This window comes from Scyliorhinus torazame, chromosome 7 (genome assembly GCF_047496885.1).
Source record: "Scyliorhinus torazame isolate Kashiwa2021f chromosome 7, sScyTor2.1, whole genome shotgun sequence".
NCBI classification, from domain to species: domain Eukaryota; kingdom Metazoa; phylum Chordata; class Chondrichthyes; order Carcharhiniformes; family Scyliorhinidae; genus Scyliorhinus; species Scyliorhinus torazame.
In genome coordinates, this window is record NC_092713.1 from 131,331,456 (window position 1) to 131,354,953 (window position 23,498).

The 23,498-nt window shown below is 48.7% G+C and overlaps 1 long non-coding RNA gene across 1 annotated transcript in view; it reads left to right on the forward strand.

Moving 5' to 3' along the window:
• The first annotated feature begins 1,276 nt into the window (after nt 1-1,276).
• The window catches only part of LOC140426563 (uncharacterized), a 52,535-nt gene continuing 30,313 nt past the window's right edge, over nt 1,277-23,498 (forward strand). The window contains exon 1 of the long non-coding RNA XR_011948230.1: nt 1,277-1,368. This is a non-coding gene — a long non-coding RNA (uncharacterized lncRNA). The remainder of the gene's footprint in view (nt 1,369-23,498) is intronic.

Sequence of the window (23,498 nt, forward strand, 5' to 3'; positions counted from 1 at the left end):
GCCACCGTTTGAAAGTCAGCCTGCTCCTCCACTGACTTCTCCAACTGCTGGAGCTTCTCAGCCTGATCATCCAGCCTTTTTCCCATCTGATCAATCGACTTCTGAAGCGGCTCCAAGTTGTCACGCTTCAGAGCTAAAAAGCCCTCCTGCATAGCCTGCAGCAGCTGCTCCATTGTGGGCTGGGCTGTCGGCTCCTTGCTCTGAACACCAGCCATGCTGGTCTCTCTCACAGCCTCCACTGTGCCCTTACTCGACCACTTCTTCTGCTGTTTACGGTCCCTCCAGCTTCTTAGGTCCATACAATTCTGTATGGGTCCTGTGCCTGAGGACTATTGCTTCCCAGTTCCGCGCTCAAAAGCGCAAAAAAGTCAGGGGAAAAGGTCCAAAAGTCCGACCAAAACGGGAGCTACCAAATGTGCGACCTACTCCCTCATAGCCGCCACCGGAAGTCCCCACCCAAGGTATTCTGACACCCCACCACATTTCCCCTCTCCCTGACCTGTTGAGCCTGGCCCTCAACCTCCCCCGTGGCCAGGCCCCAGTGAGATCTCAGATGTAGTTGTCAGCTCCTCTCCTTTGCCTGTAGACCTAGCAGTACCTTCTGTTCTTGATTTTGGGACAAGAGGGCTGCCAGCCAATGGATTGCTCAACAGCTCTCAGGCAATTCATTCCTAACTGGTGGGGAAGGCTTACCCCAAACAAATTAAGGACCCATTGTAAAATGGCTGCAATGTGGAAGCGAACTTGCCCTCAACTTTGATGTCAGGAATTGAGCTGAGGGAATAATTTTCTACATCTCAAGATCCAGCCCAGAGCGTGGCACAGTGGTTAGCACTGCTGCCACACGGCGCCGAGGACCCAGGTTCGATCCTGACCCCGGGTCACTGTCCGTGTGGAGTTTGCACATTCTCCCTGTGTCTGTGTGCGTCTCACCCCAACAACACAAAGATGTGCAGGGTAGGTGGATTGGCCACGCTAAATTGCCCCTTAATTGGAAAAAAAAGAATTGGGTACTCTAAATTTATAAAATATAAAAACAAAATTCAGCCCAGAGTTAACATTTCATGTCAATGACCTTTTAATGGAGTTCTGTAATCTCCTTGAGCAGATGTCAGCTTTGACTCACTGGGTGGCATTGAATTAAAGGATAATAACAGACAGGTGGAAGGGTCTGAATTAGATTTAGCAGCCAAGAAACCTGGAATTTGGGTTAGAAATCAATGCCAAGGCAGATGGCAGGGCATGATGTTAAAAGCAATTCTCTGTTTCCCAATTGCAGCCAATCAGATTGAAGACTACCTGCCTGTCGGTGGATGAGCCACACAGTTGGGAATCTGGCTTTAGGAGAGGAAAATCATCAGGAGGAAGGTAATTCAACAGGAGGGGTAATTCAACAGGAGGGGTAATTCAACAGGAGGGGTAATTCATCCGGAGGGGTAATTCATCGGGAGGGTAATTCAACAGGAGGGGTAATTCAACAGGAGGGGTAATTCATCCGGAGGGGTAATTCAACAGGAGGGGTAATTCATCCGGAGGGGTAATTCAACAGGAGGGGTAATTCAACAGGAGGGGTAATTCAACAGGAGGGGTAATTCAACAGGAGGGGTAATTCATCGGGAGGGGTAATTCATCGGAAGGGGTAATTCAACAGGAGGGGTAATTCAACAGGAGGGGTAATTCAACAGGAGGGGTAATTCAACAGGAGGAGTAATTGAACAGGAGGGGTAATTCATCGGGTGGGGTAATTCATTGGGAGGGTAATTCAACAGGAGGGGTAATTCATCGGGAGGGTAATTCAACAGGAGGGGTAATTCATCGGGAGGGTAATTCAACAGGAGGGGTAATTCATCGGGAGGGGTAATTCATCGGGAGGGTAATTCAACAGGAGGGGTAATTCACCGGGAGGGGTAATTCATCCGGAGGGGTAATTCAACAGGAGGGGTAATTCATCCGGAGGGGTAATTCAACAGGAGGGGTAATTGAACAGGAGGGGTAATTCAACAGGAGGAGTAATTGAACAGGAGGGGTAATTCATCCGGAGGGGTAATTCAACAGGAGGGGTAATTCAACAGGAGGGGTAATTCATCGGGAGGGGTAATTGAACAGGAGGGGTAATTCAACAGGAGGGGTAATTCATCGGGATGGGTAATTCAACAGGAGGAGTAATTGAACAGGAGGGGTAATTCATCGGGTGGGGTAATTCATTGGGAGGGGTAATTCAACAGGAGGGGTAATTCATCGGGAGGGTAATTCAACAGGAGGGGTAATTCATCGGGAGGGGTAATTCAACAGAATGGGTAAGTCACCAGGAGAAGGGTAAGTCATCAGGAGGAGGGTAAGTCATCAGGAGGAGGGTAAGTCATCAGGAGGGTTAGGTCACCTGCAGAGGGGAAGTCGCCAGGATGGGTAAGTCATCAAAAGGAGTAAGTCAACAGGAAAGGTAAGTCATCAGCAGAGGGGTAAGACATCAAGGGGGGTAAGTCACCAGGAGGAGGGTAGGTCATCAGGAGGAGGGTAAGTCACCATGAGGAGGGTAGGTCATCAGGAGGAGGGTAAGTCACCAGGAGGAGGGTAAATCACCAGGAGGAGGGTAGGTCATCAGGAGGAGGGTAGGTCATCAGGAGGAGGGTAAATCACCAGGAGGAGGGTAAGTCACCAGGAGGAGGGTAAGTCACCAGGAGGAGGGTAAATCACCAGGAGGAGGGTAAATCACCAGGAGGAGGGTAAGTCACCAGGAGGAGGGTAAGTCACCAGGAGGAGGGTAAATCACCAGGAGGAGGGTAAATCACCAGGAGGAGGGTAAGTCACCAGGAGGAGGGTAAGTCATAAGCAGAGGCATAAGTCATCAGGAGGGGTAAGTCGGCAGGAGGGTTAATTCATCAGGAGGGGTAATTCGTCAGCAGAGGGGTAAGACATCAAGAGATGTAATTCATCAGCGGAGGTGTAAGTCATCAGGATGGGGAAGTAATCGGGAGGGGAATGTCATCAGGAACGGTAAGTCATCAGGCAGGGTAAGTCAACAGGAGGCATAAATCATCAGAAGGGATAAGTCATCAGAAGGGATAAGTCATCAGAAGGGATAAGTCATCAGCAGGAGGGCAGCACGTTGGCGCAGTGGGTTAGCCCTGCTGCCTCACGGTGCCAAGGTCCCAGGTTCGATCCCGGCTCTGGATCACTGTCCGTGTGGAGTTTGCCCAATCTCCCCGTGTTCGCGTGGGTTTCGCCCCCACAAACCAAAGATGTGCAGGCTAGGTGGATTGGTCACTCTAAATTGCCCTTAATAGGAAATAGTGAATTGAGTACTCTAAATTTATTTTAAAAATTTAAAAAATAAGTCATCAGGAGGGTAAGTCATCAGGAGGAGTAAATCATCTGGAGGGGTGAGTCATCAGCAGAGGAGGACTCTTTCATTGGGAGGTTGTCAGTTATTTTGAGGGTCTCACTCATTGGGAGTGTTTCTGTCATTGGGATTGAACCATTCTTTTGGATGGGATTGTTTTCAGATGACCAAATCATAGTGGGGGGGGGGTCTGAAAATTTGTGGGAGGGAAAAGTCATATCAAGAGAAGCTGGTCAGATTGCGGGTGGGTGCTGTACCGCTCTTGTTGGGATTGGTCAAATTATGGGGAGGGGGTGGCGGTGGGTTGGAAAGATTGGCCAGGGTGGCATTCCCATTCCTCCTGGCCCACAAGCGGTTCTGTAAATTTGTTTACCTCATGGATCCTTCCCTTCTAGTTTCCCTTCAACTATAGCGCTTCCCGAACCCTGGGACCTGCAGGTGTTGAAAAGAAAAGCGGTGCCTCTCCAAAATATTTAAAGGACAGACTCACCTCCTGGGTGCATGCTGGTACTGGTCTGCCTATCTTCTTCATGTTTAACACACAATCCTCAATTACCCCCATTGAATCAGAAGGTTGTTGGTTTAAGTCCCACTCCAGAGGGTTGAAGAACAATCTAAACTGACTAATCTGGATGACTGGGGGAGTGCTCTACTTTCGAGGCAATGTAAAACTGAAGCACCATCTGCAATCTCAGATGGGTGTAAAAGATTTCCTTGGCACTATTCAAAGAAGAATAGGGGAGTTATTCCCAGTGCCTTGACCGAGGTTTATTTCTCAACCATCACCCAGAACTGAGGATCTGATCATTATCTCATTGCTTCTTGTGCACAAATCAGTTGTCTCGTTTTCTACATTACAACAATGACTGCACTTCAAAAGAAATTTGATGGCTGGAAAGCACTTTGAGACATATGATAGCTGCGAAAGGTGTTTGATAAGGACAAGTCTCTTGCTAAAATAATACTCGCTGTTAGTGAATTACTGCCAAAATATGTGGTCACATTAGCTTGCGATAAATACACTGCGTGATCCCCATTGAAAATGATCTGGTCGCTGGTTTAGACGTACCACTCACAAAGCTCAGCATTATATTTCAGAAACCATCAAAAGGCCTAGTTAATGACACTATGTTGTTTGTTCTTATACGTCAGTTATTATCAGGGTGACAGTGTTCGTTGCTGTAGGCATGCACACACCCTACTGATCCTTATCACATAAACAAAGCTGGGAAGAAATCACCAGCTGGATTGATGCCATTTGCAACTGCAATAGAACCAGGTCGGATGTCAAGAACAGTTTCCATGGTGTGAAAGTACGTACAGAATGGGAACTGGGATTCAATCCCTAGGTGAACAAAACCATGGTGGGAGGGTGGATAACAAGCTAGGGGCTGAATTCAGAATAGATAGAGTTGAACTGGGTGAGAAACGTTTGCCTGTGATTATAATGCATGGTCAAGATCCATGGCTTCTCATTTAGTGCTAGTTTATTTCCACATTTGTTTGATCATCTATTGCTGTGCATGCAGTGTAAATACCCTGCCTATACAGTGAATTGTATGCACCACGCTAGTGAGCTAAAAATAGCTAATGCCCGCAAACAAGACATGTTGCACAAAGATGGCCCCAAAATGTGAGGTAACTGCGTTCAAGTGCAGAATGAGATTGTCTAAGAAAAAACAATATTTGACAAAGAATATTTGAAGCTGGAAATAATTATCGCAGAACTATTTAGATGATTACATTAATGTAAACACTGGCGGGATTTTTCCCATCTTCCGATCCTGCTGATGGCGAAACCCCCCCCCCCCCCCCCGAATCCCCACCACCACCACCAGCCCCCGCAGTGGTTTTCCCGGTGGTGGAGGGTGCACACAACAGGAAAGCGCGTTGACAGTGGCAGGACCAGGAGATCCAACCAAATCGCGGGTCGCGTCTGCCTCTGCGAAATACGCCGCAGAAAATCCCGGCCAATGTGCAGGGGTAAGGGGAGAAGGCAGGGGAATGACACTAAGCCATGATACTTGTTTGGAGAGCTGGTGCAGACACAGATGGACCTCATGGCCTCCTTCTGAGCCCGAACAATTCGGTGTTCTGTGAAGTAATGAACACCAGATACTTTGCTCAACATCAACCATGTGCTGGGCATTGTTGTGCATGTGGAATCTGGCAAAGTGTGCTAACCAACTGAATGTCAATGCTTAATGAAGTGGAGACGACAAACATTTGCAAAGTGGCCTCCAGTTAAACTCTGTGGACAAACCAATTCATCGTAAAACATAAGCAACATAATGAGGATGCTGGAAATCTGAAATTAAAACAAAAAGTGCTGGGAATACTGGACAGGCCAGGCAGCGTCTGTGGAGAGAGAAACAGTTAGCAGTCCATAAATTCCATTTATGGAGAGCGCCGCCGCACATGTGCATTGGGACTATGTGGAAGTCTTGGCACAAAGACATGCGCGCTGAAAGTGCACCAAGTTCAAACTTCTGACCCGGCGTGTTTGAAGTTTTTCCCTGCAAGCGTTGCGCTGGAGCAGCTGAATGTGAAATCTGGGGACAGTGCTAACTTTAAAAAAAAATTTTAAAAATATTTTTATTCTCCATTTTCACATTTTCCTTCAAAATTTACACCCCACCCACAAACAGTAAACGGTAACAAATACAAAATCAATCCCCTTAACAATACCAACGATCCCATCCTCCCACCACCCCAAACAACAGCCCACCTGTCAATATATGCATCCAATAAAACAAACCCTCCCACGGTGGCAACAAAAAACAAAGGAGAAAAAGAAAATGGGGTCCGGGACCGCCCATGGTCACCATTAACCTATAGAGTCCACTCCCCCTACCCCCACTACACTCAACGCCATCCAATCTCTGAAAGAATACCGTACATGATACCCAAGAGTTGTACCCCCGCCCCCGGTCTTCAACTCCTCCCGTCCACTGCCTCTTGTAAAACTCCTCCCCCCAACCTCGGTTCCCTCCCCCAACCTCGGTTCCCTCCCCCCAACTTTCCACCGCGGCTAGACCACTTGGACCCTGTTCTGCCAGGCTCCAATGGCCGCAGCCCCTCCCCCCACCTCACTCCCGTTCACTGGCCGGCTTAAACCGGCCAGCGTGGAGGCCCCCGCCCGGGTCCCTTTCCCCCTTGCCCAGCCAGAGGAAAGCCCAGAAATCCCCTTTCAGCACACAAACCCCGCATATCCATCTACACCCCAAAGAGCCCTCATTTTGAGTGAAAGTCCCATCACTTCCCTTGTCCAAATATATACAACATTGGCTCCTTTAGCCCATACACCCGCACGCAGTGAAACAAAAAAAAGAAGAAAATACAGTCAGTCATGAGGTCACATCGGCACATGACCATTCCTCAATTTCTCAGTTCTGCCACAGTCCTTCTGCCTTCGCAAACTCCTCCGCTGCTTCCGCCGTTCCAAAATAAAAGTCCCTGAGCTTGTAAGTCACCCTCAGCTTCGCTGGATATACAATGCCGCACTGCACCTTGCTAATGTACAGTGCCCTCTTCACCCGGTTGAAGGCAGCCCTCCTTCTCGCCAGCTCCACCGTAAAGTCCTGGTATACACGTATACCAACTCCAGCCCACTGCACCACCCACTTCTGCTTGGCCCAGCTCAGGACCTTCTCCTTCACACTGTACCTACGGAAGCACAGAGTCACTACCCTTGGCGGCTCACTCGCCATTGGTACAGGCCTCCACGACCGATGAGCCCGATCCAGTTCATATCGGGAGGGATCCTCCCCCTCCCCCAATAGTTTCGCCAGCATCACAGCAAAATACTCAATCGGCCTCGGTCCTTCAACTCCTTCAGGCAGCCCCACAATCCTCAAATTCTGTCGCCTGGATCTGTTTTCCAGGTCTTCCATTTTTCCTTGCAGATCCTTGTTAATGTCCATCACCTTCAGCACCTCCTTCCCCATCGAGGCAAGTTGATCACCGTGCTGCAATAACGTCTCCTCCACTTCCTTCAGCGCTTCCCCTTGCTCTCGCACCTCCGCTACTGCGCTCACCACCGCCGTCATCACCGGGGAAATCGCCTCCTCCACCAGCGCACTCAAAACCTCTTTCATCTCCTTCCTCATTGTCTCCATGTATCTTGTAAACTGCCTTTCGAATTCCGCAGCCACCACCTTAGTTATTTCTTCAGCCGTAAGTAATGCGGCCTCCACTGGTGCTCCAGCCTCCATTTTCCTTGGTGACCCCGCGGTGACCTTTCCACTCCCCGACGGAGCTTCAGCTGTTTTCTTTATGGTTGATTTTCTGCTTACTCTCGACATTTTTCTTCACTGTGCCTTCACTGTTTCTTCCTGCTTTTGCCGCCTCCGTGGACCCTGGGACCGGGCTTAAAGCCCCGAAAATGCCGTTCCTGAACGGGAGCCCTCCATTGTGCGGCTGCCTCCCGCCCGCCGTCACCGGAAGTCGGACAGTGCTAACTTGGTCTGCTTGCCCCAATGTCAGGTAAGTATTTACGCTTGTTTATTTGCCACACATAAAGTTATATAGTGCAGATTTAAATAGTAGTTTCACAGATTTAAAACAAATATCAAAACCTATGTTCACTTTTAAATATTAAGTAATAATAATCTTCAATCATAAAAAATAAAATTAAAAATTACTTTCAAAGAACCAACAACAATAGCATTGCCTGTTTAAAAGAAGGAACAAAAAAGGTGAAAAAACTTTAACATATGTTTAAAACAGCTGTGAAACCTGTTGCTTGTTTCCCTCAATACATACCTGCAGTTTGGCAATGCCCATGGTGCAGTGGTTAGCACTGCTGCCTCACAGCGCCAAGGACCCAGGTTCGATCCCGGCCCTGGGTCACTGCTCGTGTGGAGTAAACACATTCTCCCCGTGTCTACGTGGGCCTCACCCCCACAACCCACAAAGATGTGCAGGGTAGATGAATTGCTACATTGCCCCTTCATTGGAAAACAAAAAGTACAAACCTGCAGTTTAAATCCCTGATCCCAATGGGTGTTCCCTTAGTTCCCCCCTCACAAGGGGGCGTAGGTGCATTCAAACTGTGCCGTGCTCTGGCCTGCGCGGAATGTCCTGGCACAGGCCCAAGGCTGCTGCTGGAGCCAGAAAAGTCATCACAATCTTTGAGCGCTGGTAAGTAGGCACTTTTCGACATTAGCCCATAACTCCCGTGTATCGGCGGGAACAGAAAAGTTATGGGCCAGCGTTTCAGGTGGAGATGACCTTTCGTGAAAAATGCTGAACTCCAGTTTTGATGATTGGTTGGTCATCTCAACCTGTGATGGCGGGTGAGGCCAGAATATTCCAGCCTCTGTTTCTCCCCTCTGATGCTGCCTGACTTGCTGAGTATTTCCAGCAGGCTTTGTTTTTATTTCTGATTCCTAATAAATATTGGTTGTCATGGAAAAAGAGGTCTACCCCAGCCCTTCACAGGCATTAGAGGGTGGTTTTTATTTATGATTAGATGTTCTGACACTCCACGTAAGTTCTTCAAACGTTGGAGTGAAGCTTTCATAGTTTTGTTAAGCACCCTGTTAGTGCAATTGTTCTTAGGCATAAATTTAAACAAACCTGATTATTCAAGTTAATCAAACCCTGATGAATCCAAATCTCACTGCAGTTTCCCACTTTTGCACCTTTCTGAGCTCCAGGTTCCTTATCAAAATGTATTCAAAGCTACAGAAAGTTGTTCATGTGCATAGCTTTATATCTATAAACAGCAGAGTGGTGACAAATGGATCATTTTACAATTCTTTTATTGATTGCCAATGGGTGAAGATGCATTCAACCTGTTTTCCACTTTCTCTGAAATGCTACTCTGTCTGGTGAGAATCTAACTGGACCTGGGTGGTATAAATTTCTTCAGTTGACGAGCTAATTTCCTTCCTAACAAACCTAATTTTCACTGGGATAATGAGAAAGGACTCCCGTTTTTTGTTATCACTTGCAAATTTCTGTCTTATTACATATAATTGCTATTCCATCAAGTGAAACGTTTAGTTCATTAATTCAGCAGCAGCTTTACCCCCTCTACTTCAGTTGAAAACTTAATTAAAAAGATAGCATTCACACAGATATTTTTCCATCAGCCGAATGATTTATTTTCTATTTGCAATCAATACCATCACCCTGAAACTTTGGCCAATTCCCCCATTAGCAGGTATTTAAATGCTTCTAAGGGGATAGCATTGCAGTGAAACAGACTGGGCATAGTGTCCTGCAGTCAACATTGCCGTGAAGCAGAATGAATGGTGTCCTGCAGTCAGCATTGCAGTGAAGCAGAATGAATGGTGTCCTGCAGTCAGCATTGCAGTGAAGCAGAATGAATGGTGTCCTGCAGTCAGCATTGCAGTGAAGCAGACTGTGAAGAGTGCCTGCAATCAGTTCTTGTTGAAAAAAACAGAATGACAGCTAGATAAACATAAGGAAGAAAGACATTTTGATAGAGTCAAGTGGACAGAGATAGGAGTGGAAGGCCCTTGCTGCATTAATGCGATTGTGGATCTGCCGCACCAATTGCCCTTTTATGCTGTAAGTTCAATATAGCTGTACGATGCTTAAAATGCAAATCTTATGGTGCAATTCGATCAAGGCCCAGCACAAATGTTCATTGGTCATTACTTTAGAATAAAATTATTTTGTCTCCACTAACCAAAACAAAGGCAAAAATTTCTTGTTACAACAAATATGAAAACAAATCAATAGTAGCATTAAATAGAGTACTTCAAATGAGTCTGGTTAGCTACTTGTTCACACCTTTGCTGCACATTTTTGTACAGCTTTAGATGCTGCCTTAGGTACGGTATTTCTGGTTACTCCCAGAAATAGTCCCATCTCGTGTTCAACTAGATACCCTTACTGCCTGTATTTAATTATCTAATAACACAACATAGTGTTTAGAATCAGGTTTCCTTGGTGAACTGAGGCAGGTTAACTGTCTTCTGCATATGTCCTGCTCCAATTTTCCATTGCTTTTGGAAACAAACGAAACCACTCTAGTGAGACCAGTTCATATACAAATTGTTTGGCTGCTTTATTTCATGGACATCAAGAGAATGTACTGAGGACTTCCGGTGGTGGCCGTGGCCTGATCGGTCGCACACGAGGTGGCTCCGGACTGGACGCGTCGGTTTTGGTCCCCTTCACCCGATTATTGGGGGACTTTGATGGATAAAGTGTGAGGAGAGTGGTGGGTGATTGTTTCTCCTCTGAATTGGAATGTCAACGGGGTATCAAACCCGGGCAAAGTCGGTGAGAGGGGTGGCAAAATGGCGCAATGGTTGGCACTGCTGCCTCACCATGCTGAGGACCCAGGTTCGATCCCAGCCTCGGGTCACTGCCTGTGTGGAGTTTCCGTGTCTCCCCGTTTCTCCCTGTGTCTGCGTGGGTCTCACCTCCACAACCCAAAGATGTGCCGGGTAGGTGGATTGACCACGCTAAATTGCCCCTTGACTGGGAAAAAAAAAATTATTGAAAGAAAATTGATGAGAGACCTGGCCCAGGAGTTGGAGTCACTAGTGGCGTAGCACAAGCTGGGAAGATGGCGGAGGGTCGTGGTCGTCGGTTAACCTGCCAATTAAGTAATTGATCAGTTTTATTAAGGAGGAATTTCAGCAGCAACGAAAGGAGATGCAGGGAGACTGATCGAGCACGATTGAGGGGGCAGTGGCACCTCTTCGTGGGACTGTGGATCGGGTGGAGAAACGCTTGGAGGTGCAAGGGCCTGCGATCCAGGAGGTGGATAAGATGGTGTCTGAGCAGAATGACAGGATTGTGTCATTGGAGGCGGAGATGGCGATCCTGCGGGATGTCTGTGAGGCGTTGCATGCGAGGGTGGATGATCAAAAGAATTGTTCTCGGCGGCAAAATCTTTGTATTGTGGGCCTGCCGGAGAGAGTGGAGGGACTGAGTGCCACGGGCTACATAGAACATAGACCATAGAACGTACAGTGCAGAATGAGGCCATTCGGCCCATCGAGTCTGCACCGACCCACTTAAGCCCTTACTTCCACCCTATCCCCATAACCCAATAACCCCTTCTAACCTTTTTTTTTGGTCACCAAGGGAAATTTATTGTGGCCAATCCACCTAACCTGCGTGTCTTTGGACTGTGGAAGGAAACCGGAGCACCCGGAGGAAACCCGCGCAGACACGGTGAGAACGTGCAGACTCCGCACAGACAGTGACCCAGCGGGGAATTGAACCTGGGTCCCTGGCGCTGTGAAGCCACATCTTAAAGATGTTTGTGAAGTTGGTGGAGGACAAGACCCTGGAGGTGGATTGTGCCCACAGGTCCTTGAGGCAGATGTCAAGCCGTTGTGGATATTGTGAGTATGCACAAGTTTCAGGACAAAGAAAAGATCTTGAGGTGGGCCAAGGCAACACGTGACTGCAGCTGGGAAGGCAATTGGATTTGGATCTACCAGGACATTGGGGGTGACCAGGCCAAGAGACGGGCGGGGTTTAATAATGCTAAGGCAGTGCTTTTTCAGTGCAAGGTTTGGTTTGGGGTTCTATACCCGGCTAAACTTTGAGTAACTTTTGAGGGAATATCATTTCTTGATGCCGGAGGAGGCAAATGACTTTGTTAAGGAACATGGGTTGGTTGGGGGGCTGAGTACGGGACTTTTGTGCCATCTGAATTTTTTTGGGAGAGATTTGTACTATTTGTACCTTTCTGTATCTTGTGTACCTTTTGTACCTGTTGTACCCTTTGTATAGTTTATGATTGGTTATGTCTGCGTGTATGCAGGTTCTTGGGGATAATTGATAATTTTGTGTATGGGGGTGTCTTTGCTGTGATTTCTTTCACTGTTATGGGTATGGGACATTGAGGGAGGGGATATGGGGGTGGGTCAAGGAGGGGATGTGGCAGTGCAAGCGGAACTGGGGCGATGGTAGTTTGGAAGTCGTAGGCAGGGGTCTTTGTCTGGGCCTCCAGGTGGGAGTCGCCATTCTAGCAGGAGATGCTAGTGAACTGAAGCAGAGTGGGGGTGGGGACTGCAGTGGTTAGCCTGAGTGGGGGGTAGGGACGAGAGGGGTGAGGGGGGAGGGATTGTGAGGGGAGGAGTAGGAAGGGAGGGGGGTGACGGGTATGGGCTGGCGACGCATTTGGTATGTTGGTTGAGTTTGGGTGGGGATGGAGGGGGTGGCCCGGTTTCATGAGGGAATGGGGGTTTGGGCGGGTTCCGAGCTGTGTGATGATGGAGGGTCTTGTTGAGGGGGAGGGGCAGAAGCCCCCAGTGAGGGTTGCAACATTGAATGTTCGTGGACTAAATGGCCCAATCAAACGATCCCGGGTGTTCGTGCACCTAAAGAGCTTGAAGGTGGAGATGATTTTCCTGCAGGAGACACAGTCACGGGTGAAGGATCAGATGCGGCTAAGGAAAGGTTGGGTGAGGGGATCACGATCTTGCTTAGCAAGAAGATGGTGTTTGCAATGGCCAGGGAGGTGCGGGACCCGGGGCATAGGTTTGTGACAGTGAGTGGGGTATTAGCGGAGGCACCGGTGGTGCTGATGAATGTGTATGCGCCCAATTGGGACTACGCGGACTTTATGAAGAAGTTGTTAGGGTCTATCCCAGATTTGGATTCTCATCAATTGATCATGGGCGGGGACTTTAATTGTGTACTGGAGCCTAGGATGGATAGATCGAGTCCTAAATCAATGGCTAGGTTGGGGATGTGGAGGGAATTGGGGGTGTTCATGGACCAGGTGGGGGCAGTGGACCAGAGGGTGTTTAGCCAGCCAGGGAGAGGGAATTTTTCTTCTTTTCCCATGTATGTCAGGTATACTTTCATATCGATTTTTTCTTGTGGGCAAGGCGATTTTGACAGGGGCGGAATATGCAGGAATAGTGATCTTAGACCACGCGCCACGGACCACCTATTTGGATGTTAGGTTTAGGCTGGGATGGGTGCAGATACCGGAATGGAGGCTGGATTCAGTACTTTTGGCGTATAAGGAGCTCTGAAATAAGGTGGCACTGGTGATTAAGAACTACGTTGAGCTCAATCAAAACGGGGAGGTCTTTGCAGCCACGTTCAGGGAGGCAAAGGCATGGTTCGGGGGGGAAATTATTTTGATAAAGGCCCAACGAGATAGAGTTGTAAGGGGTGAGAGGCAGAGGTTGTTGGAAGGCATTGTAGACGTGGATTGGAGGTACTCGGTGACCCCAACTAGGGAGTTGCTGGCGGAAAGGAAGAAGCTGCAGGGACAGTTTGATCTGCTGACACTGGGGAAGGCGGTGGTTCAGCTATGCCAGCGTTGGTGGGGTGGGGGGGGGGGGGGGGGGGGGGCTCTGTGGCTATGAATCATCTTTCATTCTCACTCCACAGTATAAATATTTCCCACTTTCTCTGTCTGTTAGCTTTCACAAAGAGTCATTGGACTCGAAACGTGAGCTCTTATCTCTCCCTACAGGTGCTGCCAGACCTGCTGAGATTTTCCAGCATTTTCTTTCATTCCTAAGATGATTGTATCTATGGATGCAGAGAAGAATTTTGACCGGGTGGAGTGGCGGTGCTTGTTTGAGGTCCTTGGGAGGTTTAGGTTTGGCTGAAGCTCGTGGCCTGGGTCTGGCTATTGCACACGTCCTCTATGACGAGCGTGAGATCGAATGAGATACATTTGGGGTATTTTGGGCTGTATAGGGGAACAAGGCAGGGATGCCCATTGTCACCATTGTTGTCCGCATTGGTGATTGAGCCTTGCCGATTGTGCTTTGAATGAGTGGCAGGGGATTGTGAGGGATGTAGAGAACACACGGCGTTTCTGTATGCTGATGATTTATTGTTTCTGTGTGAATCCAGTGGAAAGTATTGGGAGATTTATAGACTTTTGGAGAGGTTTGGAGCCTTTTCCGGATATAACTTGAATGTTGGGAATTTCCCGGTGAACACTCTGGGGCAGAATGCGAATTTGGGGGCCCTGCAGTTTAAGTTGGCTAGGGTTAGATTCCGGTATAAGACCATAAGATATAGCAGCAGAATTAGGCCACTTGGCCCATCGAGTCTGCTCCGCCATTCAATCATGGCTGATATTTTCTCATCCCCATTCTCCTGCCTTCTCCCATAACCCCTGATCCACTTATTAATCAAGAACCTATCTATCTCTGTCTTAAAGACACTCACTGAATTGGCCTCCGCAGCCTTCTGCAGCAAAGAGTTCCACAGATTCACCGCCCTCTGACTGAAGAAATTCCTCCTCATCTCTGTTTTAAAGGATCATAATTTTAATCTGAGATGGTGTCCTCTGGTTCTAGTTTTTCCTACAAGTGGAAGCATCCTCTCCACGTCCACTCTATCCAGGCCTTGCAGTATCCTGTACGTTTCAATAAGATCCACTCTCATCCTTCTAAACTCCAATGAGTACAGACCCAGAGTCCTCAAACGTTCCTCATACGGGAAGTTTTTCATTCATGGGATCATTCTTGTGAACCTCCTCTGGACCCTTTCCAAGGCCAGCACATCCTTCCTTAGATATGGAGCCCAAAACTGCTCACAATACTCCAAATGGGGTCTGACCAGAGCCTTATACAGCCTCAGAAGTACATCCCTCGTCTTGTATTCTAGCCCTCTTGACATGAATGCTAACATTGCATTTGCCTTCTTAACTGCCGACTGAACCTGCACATTAACCTTAAGGGTCTCTAGCGATTCAGGTGGTGTATTACTGGACCACCATGCATAAATGGAACTTGATGGGTTTGATAGAAGGGGTTCGGGGGGGATTTCAAAATATGTAACACCCTGCATCCGACATTGGCGGGGAGAGTACAGGTGGTAAAGATGCATGTATTTCCAAGATTCTTGTTTATTTTCCAATCCCTCCAAATTCCAAGTACGCCGAGTATGCCACGCCACGTATCCACAGCCTCAGGCCATTGCCTGAGGCCCGCCCCCAATGCTCCACCCCGACGGGCTGAGATCCCGACAGCGGGTGTTGCGTGTGGTCTCACCCGTCGGGATCGCAGCATGGCAGCTGTGGACTCAGTCCAGTGCCACCACAGTCGGGGGAGGGCCGACCCGTGGGCCGGGGGAACATTATTCGGGGCTGGGGGCACTGTGGTGGGGCGGTCCGCAGCACGCGAGCCGGCCGAAGGGGGGGACTATTCCCGGGCCCGGTCCGCAAGCGGCATCCGCCATGAAGCCTGCTGCAGGCCGCCGCCGTGCACATGTGCGGCCATGGACCCTGCAATTCCTCAGGCCACATCGGCAGCGAGAGCCGGGTGCTCTACGCTACCTCCCTGCTCGCCCCCAGAGAAACAGGGAATCAGTGGTCGTTTTGCGGCAGTTTTCCTGCCACCGTTCCCACACCGGTGTGGGGACATAGTCTCTAAATCAGAGAATCCAGCCCCATATGTCCAGCTCTGGATCCGAGGCCTGCAGCCTCTTGTTTAGATATCTGTCTGACTGTTTCCTTTGCTTTATGGGCATTCATATTCCTCTGTACTTCTTTGAGTCCAAAATAATGGCTAGCTTCAGAATGAATAGGAGGCATCCTTACTTAATGAGACTGGGATAAGGTAGCTCACTCCCATTACGTGACAATCTCATCTGGTTTTAATGCACACCTTTAAACCTTACTGGCTTTGACTGTGCAATTTTGCATTGGTTTTAAACAAAAGACAGAAGCATTAAGAAAGTTTAATGAACAGGGCATTCATGGGGTAATGGATAATCGGTGAAGGGGTTTGAGAGTCTTGACAGGATTGGGAGAATCCAATCAAGATTTTTTTTGATGTAATTAGGTAACACAAAATATATTCAGGCATCCTCCACCATATCATAATGCTTACCTTCTTAAGTCACCTGACAAGAGAAAACTCCCCATTTTGAGATCTGAGAGAAAACAATGCAAACCTTTGAGAACCATGTAACAAAATAGTTTTTCTCTTAATCTCTCATCTCTATTTCACCTTGCAGGATGACTGATTACATTTTTAACAGTTTGTTTTTTAAATTATTGCATATGAGGAGCCTCTACACTTTTAAAAGGATTCTGTTAAAAAATGTTTTTAAACGTAACAATTACATTTATAAGTAGTGTAAGCACTTTTGTTAACTGAGACAAAACATCATTTTTCAGATCAAAATGGCAAAAGCTGTAGAATAAACTTATTTTTCCTCACTGGCACATGCATTTCTTCAGAAAGTGAGCAATCTTGGCACTGTGCAATCTGCTTCATAAACAAGCTTGTGTTAAAAATAAAGTTGCCCACTTTCTGCCTGGTCAAAATATCATTCAGGCCCTGCAGTAAAGTCCTTCCATTGATGGGTACCCACTATCTCTTTCCAGTACAACACATCAGATGAGGGCTTGAAAGCAAGATGACAAATAGTCCTTAAAGAGAGGAATGACCTTTCATAGCCACAGGAACATTCTGTTCCAACCCAGTCAGTGGACTGTCTCCCTAAACATTTCTATCTACTGTTTTTGACAACTGGCAACTGTTGCCCCAGTATGCTGATCTTTTGTGAAGAAAATCACATTTTCACAAAGCGAATTCTGGCTGTAATGCGATTGACTTCTGTGAAACTGAAACAAGGAAATGTGCTTTGAGGATGCTGAATGTGTGCACTATTACTTTCTGTTATTAGTTTGATGTATCAGGTACCATAACAATAGAGTGTAGTCCAGGGCAGTCGTAAATTATGTCTTTGTCCTGTCCTGGGTGAGACGTAAAGCTGTAGCAATGGCTGCGATTTAATGGGAAAAAAACAGAGTCCCGTTTTGTGCGGGGTTTAATGGGGTGTTTCCAGGCATTTACAGCACCGAGAACGACCCCGCTATTAAATGGGACTCTGCTTTTTTTCAGGCCTCGGAGGGGCCACACTCAGGCCCATTTCCTGCACTAATGGGCTCAACTCGCCAGTGCGGGAAGACATTTTTTTTTTTAACATAGAATTTACAGAGCAGAAGGAGGCCATTCAGCCCATCGAGACTGCACCGGCTCTTGGAAAGAGCACCCTTCCCAAGGTCAACACCTCCACCCGATCCCCATAACCCAGTAATCCCACCCAACACTAAGGGCAATTTTGGACACTAAGGGCAATTTAGCATGGCCAATCCACCTAACCTGCACAGCTTTGGACTGTGTGAGGAAACCGGATCACCCGGAGGAAACCCACGCACACACGGGGAGGATGTGCAGACTCCGCACAGACAGTGACCCAAGCCGGAATCGAACCTGGGACCCTGGAGCTGTGAAGCAATTGTGCTATCCACAATGCCACCGTGCTGCCCAAAATTGAGGCGCCATTTCTCGAATCCCTCACTGCGGCCTCCAGATCCCCCCCCCCAATGTGGCAACTTACTAATTAGGGGATCCTTGAGCCCCTCACCCCACCTTATAATGACGGGGCATACCCGGGCCCAATCTCCGGCACGGGCAAGATTCAACCTGAGTACCTTGTCAGCCAGGCACCCTGGCAATGCCACTTGGGCACACTAGAATTTCCAAGGTAGCACCCGGGTGGCACAGCCAGAGCAGATTTGAGGCCTTCTCCTGAGGACTGTATGCTTCCGAAGCCGCCAACGTTGACTCGGGGATGAAACAGTTCCTCGATGGACTGGACATACCAGGGGTTGGGGATGACAGACAGACGGAGCTGGAAACACCAACAGGACTGGGAGAGGTCATGGAGCATTAACTCCATGAAGGCGGGGAAGGTGCTGGGTCCTGACGGGATCCCGGCGGACTTCTATAAAGCTTTTACAACAACACTGGCCCCCAGAAAAGGCCTTCGACAGAGTTGAATAAAAGTACCTCACTGAGGTAGAAGAGCGGTTTGGGCTAGGAGCAAGGTTAATTGCATGGGTGAAACTCCTTTACAACGCCCCCACGGCGAGCATACTGGCCAATGCCACCAGCACTGAATACTTCCAGCTACACAGAGGCACAAGGCAGGGATGCCCACAGTCCCTGCTCTTGTTCACACTGGCAATTGAGCCTCAGGCGATCGCCCTGAGAGCAGCAAGAGGCTGGAAGGAAATCAGAAGAGGTGGCAGTGAGCACAGTCTCACTCCATGCGGATGACCTTGTCCTCTACGTCTTGGAACCGTGAAGTAGCATGAAAGAAATCATGATGCCCTTGGGAGGGTTTGGGGCGTTCTCGGGCTACAAACCTAACCTGGGCAAAAGCGAAGTATCCCCAGTGAACCCGAGAAGTGGAGGGGCAGTGCTGGAAGGTCTACCATTAAACTAGTCCAAAGCAAATTCCGCTACCTGGGGATCCATGACTAGATGCGGATCCACAAGTGGAACCTGACCAGCCTGGTGGAGGAAGTAAAAAAGAACCTACAGAGATGGGTTAAGTCCCACTTTCCCTGGCTGGGGGTGGTGCAGATGATCAAGATGAACATACTGTCCAGGTTCCTCATCCTCTTCAGATCCATACTGATCTACAACCGCAAGGCCTTTTTCCATTCAATAGACAGGATGATAATGCCGTTTCTGAGTGTGTATTTGTGGAGGGGCGGGGGCGGGGGGGGGGGGGGGGGGGGTGGGGGGGGGGGGGGGGGGGGTGGGGGGGGGATCCAAGAATCCCCAAAACAGTATGACAAAGAAAAAGAATCATTGGGGGGGGGGGGGGGGGCCTAGCCCTCCCGAATCTGCAATGCTACCACAGGGCAGCAACGGCGGAAAGAGTGAGGAGATGGGTGAAGGACCCAGACATGGAATGGGTGAGGATGGAGGAGTCTTCCTGTAAAGGAACTGCCCTCTGGTCCCTCACCACTGCGGCGCTCCCATCCCTGCCAACAAAACACTCAACGAGCCCAGTGGTGATAGCTACCCTGAGAAGTTGGAACCAGATGAGGCTGCATTTCAGTCTGACTGAAATCTCCATCATGGCCCCCATCTGCGGCAACCATCGGTTGCACCAGCCATGCTCAACGCCACCTTTAAGAGGTGGAGTCAGGATGGGGGACACTGATGGTTAGGGACTTTTATAGGGAAGACAGTCTAGCGACGGAGAGACTGGAACTACCAAACGGGAACAAACTCCGACATCTGCAGGTCAAAAATGTTCTCCACAAGGAGACGACAGCATACCCACAAACCCTGAGAAGCACAATGGTAGAGGAGTTACTGGACATGGACAGTCTGGGGAAGGGAAATGGTGGGCAACTGTGTGGACGACTCTTAGAAAGGACATGCTCTCCACTGGATGAGACACGGGAAAAATGGGGGGAAGAGCTAGGGACGGAAATAAGGTGGGGAATCTGGAGCGAAACACTGAACAGGACCAACTCCACCAACTAATACAGCTGAAAGTGGTGCACAGAGCACACCCGACAAGAACCAAAATGAGCAGGTTCTTCCTGGAGGTGGAAGACAAATGTGAATGGTGCCAGAGAGGCCCAGCATCCACGCCCACATGTTGTGGGCCTGCACCAGACTTGCCGGGTTCTGTACAGCCTTCTTCAAGGCAATGTCCAAGATTGTGGGGGTGAGGGTGGAGCCATACCCAAGAGTGGCAGTCTTCAGGGTAACGGACCAACCAGAACTATTCATGTGGAAGAGGGCCGACACCCATGCCTTTGATTCTCTAATTGTCCGCCGGAGAATCCTGCTCGGTTGGCGATCAGCAGCACCACCCACAGCTGCAGACTGGCTGGAAGAACTGTCGGAATTTCTCCACCTGGAGAATGTGATGATTTGCCTGCGAACAATATTTCATACGCTCAACAATGCGACTTCCCACCAGCATCAGATATCAGTCATGTGACATCCGGCTATTGTCAGTTAGTAGTAAGGCGTACACGACAGTCGCATACCGGGTAGTTCCAGAGCAACCTAGTTTGTACAGCATTCTGTATGTTATCCTTCCATGTGTTAGCTCATAAATCATCATTCTAAGTAAGTCATCAGCAGTTCTGTATGAATCATTGCAAGGACAAGACAACTGAACACAACAGAGAAGATCAAGTTCACCATCGGAGGGTCAGAGGAGGGCTTCCACAAAGCATGGAGGCCATTCACCAACTTGTTCTAGGACCTATTTGAAGCCAACAGCCAATAGAGCAGGGGAAGGCAAGACAGATGGGAGCCAATGGGACACAGGCAGCAGACAGGAAGGGAGGAAGGGGGGGCGAGGGAAAAAGGAGAGGGAGGCTGGAAAATGACCGTTACAGAGATCAGGAGGTCTAGCATAAGGCCAGAAGAAAACAAAACCCAAGGAAAGTCCGAGAGCAGATAGGGAGAGGGGAGAAGAAAAGGGGAGAGACCAAAAGACAAAAGGGGGGGAGGGAAGGGGAGCAATGCCCTCGGCAGGGGTTGGGGGGTGGGGGGCACCGCCCACAGATTAATAGCAGATAACTTCCCATTGAACAGTGAGAGACCCAGGAAGGGGTGGGGTGGGGTTCAAGGTTGCGGGAGGGGAAGGTGGATTGGCACAGAGGAAAATGACGTGTTCATTGTAACCGGTGCACTTTTCCTTATCGAATGTATAGTGTACAAAATGTAAAATGTTCAATAAAAACATTTAAAAACTATTTTTTTCCAAACTCATAAAAGTTAGACATCTGTGGCGGGATTCTCTGATCCTGAGGCTAAGTGTTGATGCCATCGTAAACACCGTCACGTTTCTCGACGGCGTCAACATGGCCACAGAATCAGCAATTCTGGCCCTGACAGGGGGCCAGCGCGGCACTGGAGCAACACACATCACTCCAGCTGCTGATCCCGGCGACAACTGGGCGCCGCGGTGTCCGCACATGCGCAGTGGCATCGGCGCCAATGCGCGCATGTCCAGTGGCTCCCTTCTCCGCGCCTGCCCTGACGCAACATGGCATAGGGCTACAGGGGCTGGCGCGGAAGAAAGGAGGACCCAGCCCGAGAGGCCCGATTGCGGGCCAGGCCAGAGCGGAGGCCTCCCCCCCGGGGTCGGGCCCCCCCCCCCCCCCCACCCCCCCCCCCCCCACAGGCCTCCCCCTGACCCTTCCACGCCGAGGTCCCGCCGGGTAAGGTCAGGTTAGAGCGGCACCGACGGGACTCGGGTTTTTTGTTACGGCCGCTCGGCCCATCCCGGGCGGAGAATCGGCGAGGTGGGGGGGGCCGGTAGAGCGGCCCCCGGCTCTGCAGAGAATCGCGTCCCGGCATCGGGGCGGTGTGACGCGATTCGCGCCAGTCGAGGCGATTCTCCGGCTCGGCCCCGGGCTGAGAGAATTCCGCCCCTGGTGTGGGTGTTGATCTGGGCCAGCACAACCCCAAGGCTATCTGTTATAACCTGCCTGCTTACCACTGGCTGGGGACTAATGGCAGTCCCAAAATCCTTAGGGAGTATGAGCTTCCCCAATGAGGAGGGCAGAGAAAACATTAGCAGAGTCCCTGCATAAATAAAGCTGGCCAGTATGGAACCAGCTAGAGAGGAGTGAGCAGCAAGGGAGTTACTGCTGCTGTTGTATATATATGTTATTGTAAATAAAGTATTCTTTCTGTTCAACAAACTTGTGCTGGATTCTTCGTGGCCCTCACAAAACTATCCCAAAATTAGGCCTCAATTTGCTTCATCTTCATCTTTTGGCTGAGCCATTGTCACCCATTCCAGCTCCAGAAACAAATTTCCACACCAGCAAAATACAACTCAAGCCCCTGCCAGGAATCATCAGGTATGTCCCAAGATGGGGTTTTGGATTGGACAATGGGGCAGAGTTTGTTGGCCGAATGGAGACAAGCGTGACTACTGTAATGTTCGGGGGAATATCCTGCCACTCTGTACTCTGCAGGTAAAGAGTCGGAAGTTTGGGTGGTGGGAGGGTGGTGAGCTGTTTTGCATCATTCCAATTTGAGGAAAAGACCCATTTTCAGGTGCAAAGCATGAGGAAAATGACATTGTCCACCAACATTGTAACAGAGTTGTAAATTTCATGTAAGACAAACAAATTGTGAGATGTTCCCTGAGGCAATTCGGGCAAAATCAACAAATGTAAATTAATATGGCTGCTCAATTTTGCATAAGAAAATTATGCACCTGTTAAAGGCCATAACTCAGTGGAGAAGTGAAAAAGCAGTGGCCAACACAACAAAGTGTATTATTTTTCATGCGTTGAGATGTAAAGTTTGCCATTCTTCTGTACATTATTCAGTTTGATCTTTGGGTTGTTTTTGAGACAGCTTTTATGTTCCCAATTTGAATATTATTTGTTTAGTAAAATAACTTTTGATCATCAACCAACTTTTTTACTTTCATGACCCATCTGATATGAGGAGTCCTGCTCTTCTGGTTTCTTATTTCATGCACTTCCTCAAGATTAGGTATCAAGCCAAGCCTTCACACAGAGACCCGACTCTTCCCTTGTTGCACTATGAAGGGATAAAGCTGCCCTTCAGTACACAAATGATGATCTGTGGCCATTTTGTTGAATTAATCAAGGAAACGTGACTACAACTAATAATAAAATTCCCATTGGAACAAACCTTTTTTAGGTTCAGTAAAACTGCAAAATAAATGTTTCCTTCATGTCCAGTATAGAATGGGTCAAGGGGGAGTTGATTTAAATTGGACAGGGATCTGCTAATTGCCAGATCTCAAAGTACTTACAGCACATAAACAGGCCATGCCACCCAAAACCACCGTTTGTGCTCACTTGGGCCTACTTCCACCCCTAACATATCCCATGATTCCTTTGCATCCCCTCCCCCAGCCTCCTACTTATATAACTGCACTGTACCTATGCCAATCATCTCAATTGCCCCTTACGGTATTGAGTTGCATATTCTAATTACTCTCATGATAAGGTTTCTCCTGAATTCCTTATTGGGTTTTGTGTGGTCATGGACTCTACTTCTGTTCTTCCCTGCAAGTGGAAACTTCTTCACGTCTATTCCGTCAGACCCCTTCATAACCTGAAGACGTCTATTGGGTTTTCTCTTCCCTACAGAAAAGAGTCGCTGCTCATTCAACCTTGCGTGATAGGTATAACCCCTCAGTTTGGCAGTTTTTGTACTTCTTTGCCTCAGCATTCTTTTTATCATAGTACTTCAAACAGAATGTTGGTCGAACTAAGGTTCTATACAAACTTAACATGACTTCCTGCTTTTCAATTCTCGCTTACTAGAAATGAACCCAGTTGCTTTGCCTGATTTCTCCTGCCTTTATTAACCTGCTTCATAATCTTTAGCTGTATATGTATCTGTACCAG